The sequence below is a fragment of the Sebastes fasciatus genome, chromosome 8 (genome assembly GCF_043250625.1).
Source record: "Sebastes fasciatus isolate fSebFas1 chromosome 8, fSebFas1.pri, whole genome shotgun sequence".
Taxonomy (NCBI): Eukaryota; Metazoa; Chordata; class Actinopteri; order Perciformes; family Sebastidae; genus Sebastes; species Sebastes fasciatus.
Genome location: NC_133802.1, coordinates 24,669,681 through 24,677,466, shown reverse-complemented (window position 1 = coordinate 24,677,466; position 7,786 = coordinate 24,669,681). Strand labels below are relative to the sequence as shown.

Genomic DNA, 7,786 nt, shown 5'->3' with positions numbered 1-7,786 from the left:
ACACCAGATAGCCCAGGGGTCAGCAACCTTTACTATCAAAAGAACCATTTTAGGCAAAAAAAATAAATAAAAATCTGTCTGGAGCCGCAAATCATTTGAGCATTGTGATGAAGGCAACACAGTTTATAGTCTAAGTATATAGTATATAAGTCTAATGCAGTAAGTCTAATGCAGTGAGGGCCAAAGAGCAAATGTACTATGGAGTATTAGGGCCACATTGAGGGAAAAAACATCTGAGATTTACAGAATAAAGTCATAACTTTATGAGAAAAGTCATATTACAAGAAAAAAAGTCGTAACTTTACGAGAAAAAAAGTCGTAATATTACCAGAATAAAGTCATAACTTTACGAGAAAAAAGTCATAACTTTACAAGAACAAATTCATAACTTTACGAGTAAAAAAAGTCGTAATATTACCAGAATAAAGTCATGACTTTACGAGAACAAAGTCATTACTTTACGAGAATAAAGTCATAACTTTACGAGAAACAATTCATAACTTTCCGAGAAAAAAAGTCGTAATATTACGAGAATAAAGTCAAAACTTTCCGAGAAAAAAACTTGTAATATGAGAAAAAAGTCATAACTTTAAGAGAAAAGTCGTAATATTAATACTTTAATATTAAAGTCATAACGGAAAATTACTTTATAATATTATGATTTTATTCTCGTAATATGACTTTTTTCTCGAAATCTCAGATTTATTTATTTTTCCTCAATGTGGCCCTAATACTACCATCGTACCATAGACCTACAACAATGATAAATAAAAATGAAGGGAAAAAAAGAATATTAAAAAAATATATTTGTTATTCATTTCTATTTGTATAAATCCACAGAGAGCCACTGGAGAGGAGTTAAAGAGCTGCAGGTTGCTGACCCCTGCTGTAGGGACAGTTAAACATGTAGTAACTTATGCATCCTTTATACCCACATAACTGGAGGAACTCTGCTAAAACTTCATGATAACCATTTTTCCTAAGTAGCTAAACGAAACTCCAACACCAAGCAACTAGCTAACTAATTGAGCACACAGCAAAAACATGCTAACTAGCTTCATGCTAACTAGCTTCATGCTAACGTTACTCGCACAAACGGTAGTCTTTATCACTCTACGAACAAAACTCACTGAACTAGTAGCCGAAGAAGAGAACAAAATAAACTTGACTTTCTAGCTACAGCCATAACCATAACTTATGTCTTACCTTTGCTGTTTTGTGCTCAACAGTTGCGTTGGAGGGCAAATCAACGCAGCTAATGGCAGTTCAGGGGTCGCTTAGCAACCTGCAGCTCCGGAGCCTCACGAGGCTCTTTTTTAAAATGAGTGGAAATGAATAACTGTTTCTTTGTTTACATTTTCATTTTTTTTTATCATTGTTGTAGGTGTATGGTACGACGGTACAACGGAGAATAAGGGCCACATTGAGGAAAAAAAATAAATCTGAGATTTAGAGAATAAAGTCATAATATTATGAGAATAAAGTAAAAAGTTTACGTCGAAAAAAGTCGTAATATTAAGAGAATAAAGTCATAATATTAGTATATATATATATATATGTATAGTAGTATAGTAGTAGTAATTCTACAAGTTATTTTATTTTTTTCTCGTAAAGTTATGACCTTTTTTTTCGTTAAACTGTGACTTTATTCTCATATTACAACTTTTTTTTCGTTAAATTGTGACTATGTTCTCATAATAATGTAACCCACGTGCTGGAGCCTCTCTGCACACCCTGGGACTCTGCGTTGTGTTTTATAGTTGTGTTATAGGGTGTGGTGCAGATTAAGGGAAACACCGGCACAGTCTTTTTGATTGTGGTTGAGACCGGGAAGACTTTATTTGTCCACAACATCTGCTGTCATCTCATTGTTCGTCCACAACCTTACGAAGCAATAAGGAAAAGTAAACAGAAAAAAAGATGGCGTCCCCACGTAACTCTTGACTACGGTGTCCTGTAAGGGACAAACATGTCTATTGCGCAATTCTGGATGGGAATTACAGCGCACCAGCGACACCTGGTGGCTGATTTAGGCTACTGCCTTACAATAATAAAACTTTTTTTTCTCGTTAAGTTGTGACTTTATTTTCGTAATATTACCATTTTTTTTCTCGTTAAGTTATGACTTTTTTCTCGTAATATTATGACTTTTTTTCCGTTAAGTTGTGACTTTGTTCTCATAATATTAAAACTTTTTTTTCTCGCTAAGTTCTGACTTTATTCTCGTAATATTACAACTTTTTTTCTTGTTAAGTTATGACTTTATTCTCGTAATATTACAACTTTTTTTTGCGTTAAGTTATGACTTTATTCTCGTAATATTATGATTTTTTCTCGTAATATTACAACTTTTTTTCTCGTTAAGTTATGACTTTATTCTCGTAATATTATGACTTTATTCTCGTAATATTACAACTTTTTTCTCGTTAAGTTATGACTTTATTCTTTTAATATTACGACTTTATTCTTGTAATATTATGACTTTATTCTGTAAATCTCAGATGTTTTTTTCCCTCAGTGTGGACCTAATACTCTGTGGTAAATTTGCACTTTGGCCCTCACTACATTAGACTTATACTATATACTTAGACTATAAACTTTGTTACCTTCATCACAATGATCAAATGTTTTGTGGCTCCAGACAAATTTTTTTTTGTTTTTTTTTGCCTAAAATGTCTCTTGATAGTAAAGGTTGCTGACCCCTGGGCTAGTTCAATGTCTCTGGGTCATTTTAGACTCGATTCCAGCCGTCTATATTCATTTAGCTGGATGACAGCACGGAGGAGCTTTAGCACACCGTCTGTCTCCCTCTGGTGGATGAATTGTGGTACTGCACTCATCGTGGCCTGGTCAAATGGACCAATAGCAGTGTTTTCCCTGGGTTCTTTAGAGGATTTAGGTGCTGTGTCATTAGTTTAGCAGGGATTTAATTTGTGATAAATACTGTATCAATAACAATAACAATGAAGTGTCTTTCAAGATATTACATAGAATTTATCAAGTGAAACTAGTGTTAGAAAAATTCAAGCTAGATATTTATTATAAGTGTGATTTCTGAGGACTAGAAAAAGAGAGTACTTCACACTGCATATATACAAGAATGTTCTGGATTAATGTGGCCAACTTTCTACAAAAGAAGATGTTGAATGTTGAAATGAATATGTTTGATGTAATGCTATATTTTAGTCAAGATAAGATTGGAAATGACATGCTGTATATCATACAATTATATATTATTTTTGGAATATTCCATATTCAGAAGAAAAAAAGTGGTCAGGGACCAAGCCAACTTTCCTGAACTTTATTAATGAATTCAAACAATATAGCACCATCTGATCCAATGCTAAAAACAAAAAAAAGCCATTAACTTCTTTTACCCGACGAACCCGGTACCGAGTTCTCTCTGAAATGACCTGCGATTAGTCAAAGTCTCCTGTCATGGGCTCGATTTGTTAAAAAGCCTGAAAACAGAGCCATGAGGAGGTGCAGAAGTCTAGTTTTCTCTCAGAGCACTTGGATTACAATATGCTGAAAGGTTATTATAGAATTTTTGCCCAATGATGCCAAAAATATACTGCCTACTGAAGCTTTAATTCATTAAGAAAACCCTCTGATGGACCACTTTCTTTTTGGAAAAACAAGCAGAGAATAAAAATAACATAAAAGAAAATAAAAAGACTAAAAAGCAGTGGGAGGGATTTTTCCCAACCTGGCAACCAAAAACTTTTATTATTGGCTTGGAATCATTAACATAGCACCATTTCTAAACCCTTTATACTCGGTGACTTATCAGAAAGTGGTACCAAAGTCAGTCAGACAGCTATTATTTCCTTAAAAGTGCATATCAAACAAAACCATCACTTTGTTACATTACTGAAACCTTTATTGATGATCATACATGTACTGAACAAGGCCATTATAGTGCAAGTCAACAAGGCGAGGAATTATTACAGGAGTCAGAGACACTACAAAAACTTTAATATTTAGCTCTAATTTGGTTGAACCGTGAAACTTTGTAAACTGAAATTCTGCGTAAACTTTAATAAAAGTGATACCCTGAACTCAGACGTGGTCCGAAATGTCCACATCAGTGTCTCATTAATATCTTTGCACTGTCTAGCATAATAAGTTTAACAGTTCAGGCTGAATCAACCCGAACTTAAGTCTCTATATCCAGCCCTGCAGGAGAAGAAAAACACAACTGATTTACATATTTGTTTTCACATCACCAATGGCTCTAAAACAAGATGCATGACAACAGCTACGAACATACAGTCTCCAGCAGATATGTGATTTAATAGTTGACCCTGTATACGGTATATTTCTAGCATCACTGTCTGCAGTATGAGTGATGAAACACTACAGAAACCTGCTGTGTGCACCTCATAGGAAGGTGCAGAGGAATGTACATTATAGTTGCTGATGTTGTAATGGACAAATACAGATGTGGGAGGATGCAAAGGACTTTTAGCTGATACAATATAATAATGTTGATATCATTCTGAATAATTTGTGTGGAAACCAGCTCCCACTGACACTCAAACTCTACAGTATTTATCATTCATCTGCACAGATTGCTTCAACTCTGAGGTCTGTATCACAAAACAACTCAGTCTACACATAGTTTAACTAAGCCTGACACTGGTGTCATCTTTTCTGGTTTCTTTACTCATCTATGACAGTAAACTGAATGTCTTTGAGTTGTGGACAAAACAAGACACTTGAAAGCCTGAGATGACGTCCTCAAATGTCTTGTTTTATCCACAACTCAGAGATATTCAGTTTACTGTCATAGAGGAGTAAAGAAACCAGAAAATATTCACATTTAAGAAGCTGGAATCAGAGAATTTAGACAGTTTTTTCATAAAAAATTACTCGAAGAAATTCATCAATTCTAAAAAATAATTGCAAATTAATTTAATAGTTGACAACTAATCGATGTGAGATGTGAGAATTATCTAGGGCTGCAACTAACAATTATTCTCATTATTGATTAATCTGCCTATTATCAATTTTTGATTCAACGATTAATCATTTAGTCTGTCAAACATCATAAATGCCCATCAAACTTCCCAATTCCAAAACCCACAAAATAATCAGTTTACAGCGATACATGACAAATAAAGAAATCCTCACATCTTAGAAGCTGGAACCAGAAAATATTTGGCTTTTTTCGATTGTTTTTGGCACCGTTTTTGCTTGGAAACAACAATTATCAAAATAGTTGTAGATTATTTTTCTGTCAATCGACTAATCGATAACCGTTTCAAGTCTAGAATTCTCATTTAAGCCTTTCTAAATATGGTTGGTATTTTCAACATTACATTTTATAGACAAAACGATTTATTAATCAAGAAAATAATCAGCAGATTAATGGATAATGAAAAATAATTGTTGCAGCCCTGTGCTTGTGCATGAGCATGGGTTACCATGGTGATCTAACCCAATTAAAAGTGAGCCAGCATTGAGATACCTGAAAGCCAGAGTCAAGCCCAAAGATAAACGGCTAAAACATTAATGTGGCTTTGTGATACAGACCCCCGGTGCTGCTTTCGAATGCTGTGCAGAAACACAAACACATGCATGCAGCAACCAAACATCATTGTCTTTATCTTCAAAAAAACACATCCAGCAGTTAATTCTACATCACATACGGCGACACGGTGAGGACTTCTTCTGACTACAAAAGCCAGAAATTAAGTTGAGCGGATCTTTTCATTCTCAAAAATATCACATTATTCTAACTTTATGGTTAAAATGTGGGGAAAAAAAGAAAAGTAAGATGGGAAATAATCCTTCATATTGAGGGCAAACATGCCCAGCGAGTAAAACTAATGGAGGGCAAAATATTAAAACAGAGTGTAACACATTACAGTATGATGCAATCCAATACAACAGCCCTGTAACTGATACTTCTGTGTGAGGTTTGGAAAGTTACATTTTACTTTCAGAGTTTTAAAGCTAGAGTGAAGATCATATTAAAGTAGAAAACCTAAGGAATCCATTGGTACCAACGTTTACCATGTCATGACGCTAGCTTGTCGTGAAGGAGCCTAAATAACGCTTCAAACTGTCACGGCCATTTTCAAAACGGTCCCTTGACCTCTGACCTCAAGATATGTGAATGAAAATGGGTTCTATGGGTACCCACGAGTCTCCCCTTTACAGACATGCCCACTTTATGATAATCACATGCAGTTTGGGGCAAGTCATAGTCAAGTCAGCACACTGACACACTGACAGCTGTTGTTGCCTCTTGGGCTGCAGTTTACCATGTTATGATTTGATCATATTTTTTATACTAAATACAATACCTTTGAGGGTTTCTGGGCAATATTTGTCATTGTTTTGTGTTGTTAATTGATTTCCAATAACAAATATACATACATTTACATAAAGCAGCATATTTTCCCACCCCCATGTTGATAAGAGCATGAAATACTTGACAAATCTCTCTTTACGGTACATTTTGAACAGATAAAAAGTGTGATTAATTTGCAATTAATCGCAGTTAACTATGGACAATCATGCGATTACTCACGATTAAATATTTAATCGATTGACAGCCCTGATAAATATTTTTTCCTCTTCGAAGGACTTCATTTACTTAGTTTTTATTCTTTTTCAAACTAGTAGCCAATGAAGGACAAGAAAAATGATAATACTAATAATAATCATAATCGTAGTCATAAAGATATTATATTACCTAACAAAAAAACAAAACAAAACAAGAAAAGCAGGGGCGAATAAGCCGGCCACCTTGATGACATAAACAAACAGGCAACAAAAAAAGAAATCTAACTCTACCTTTACTTTTTATGGCTGATGTTTGTGGTGTTGCATCGGACTGCATTATACTGGAAGGTGTTTTTTATATATCTTGTCCACCCACTGTATTCATGTCGGCCCTAAATGTCTCCTCAGCCTCCTCAAAAGTGCAAAAACAAAACACATTCCCTGAACTTTTGACGTAGATCATTTTAAATGTGTACTTTCCAGATCCCCCTTATAGAAAATATACCTGACGTGTTTTTATTTCTAGTCTGGCTCCAACACGAAACTATAAAAACACTCAGAAATGTGTTCATCCACTCTGATCTGATGCTGCTCAGTAACAGCATCGTATGTGAGGTTATGATTGCCAAACCTGTAATAATATTCCCACGATAATCTGAGCGTGGATGCATTTCTGAAATATTGCAACAGATCCCTCGGTTCACTTCCAGCCAGCTCCGGGAGAGCAGCGAGCGAGGTGGGGCAACAGCAGGTCCCCTGATCGCTCACAGGAGGGCAGCCTCACCCAGAGAGAGGACAGGGAGAGGGAGGTTGAGAAAGAGTGTGTGTGTGTGTGTGTGTGTGTGTGTGTGTGTGTGTGTGTGTGTGTGTGTGTGTGTGTGTGTGTGTGTGTGTGAGAGAGAGAGAGAGGGTCTATTCCCTGAAACATAAACCGCCAACGAGCTCTGACTCGGCACAACTGTTGGCCTCGCTCTGCTTTGCTTGGGGTCGTGACAAATGAAATAAACTAAGTGTGCCAGACCTCATGAGAGGGACTTAACAGCTCAGTGTTTCACTGCATGCAGAGGGAGGTTAGATGAGAGGATGATAGCAGTACAGATTGCATAGAATTAACAGTTAATTATCTTCCAGGAGTATTTTTTAGCTTTGAGGTGCAGCTGTCTACTCCTGCATGCAGCTCATGTACGACCTCTCTGCTACTTTACAACCAGGAGGATGATCTGGTTGTGAGATTGTGTAACTGTACAGGTCTTATAAATAAAAGCAGAGG

General features: G+C 35.8%; 2 long non-coding RNA genes across 2 annotated transcripts in view; both read right to left on the bottom strand.

Annotated features, from left to right (window-relative positions):
- Positions 1-1,338, bottom strand: part of LOC141772995 (uncharacterized) — a 31,156-nt gene extending 29,818 nt beyond the window's left edge. Inside the window, exon 1 of the long non-coding RNA XR_012594986.1 lies at positions 1,207-1,338. This is a non-coding gene — a long non-coding RNA (uncharacterized LOC141772995). The remainder of the gene's footprint in view (positions 1-1,206) is intronic.
- Positions 1,339-3,861: 2,523 nt separating this feature from the next.
- Positions 3,862-6,557, bottom strand: LOC141772997 (uncharacterized). The gene is made up of 2 exons (XR_012594988.1): positions 4,715-6,557; positions 3,862-4,656 (listed from the first exon to the last, which is right to left on the bottom strand). It is a non-coding gene; the product is annotated as an uncharacterized LOC141772997 (long non-coding RNA).
- Between the last annotated feature and the right edge of the window lie 1,229 nt (positions 6,558-7,786).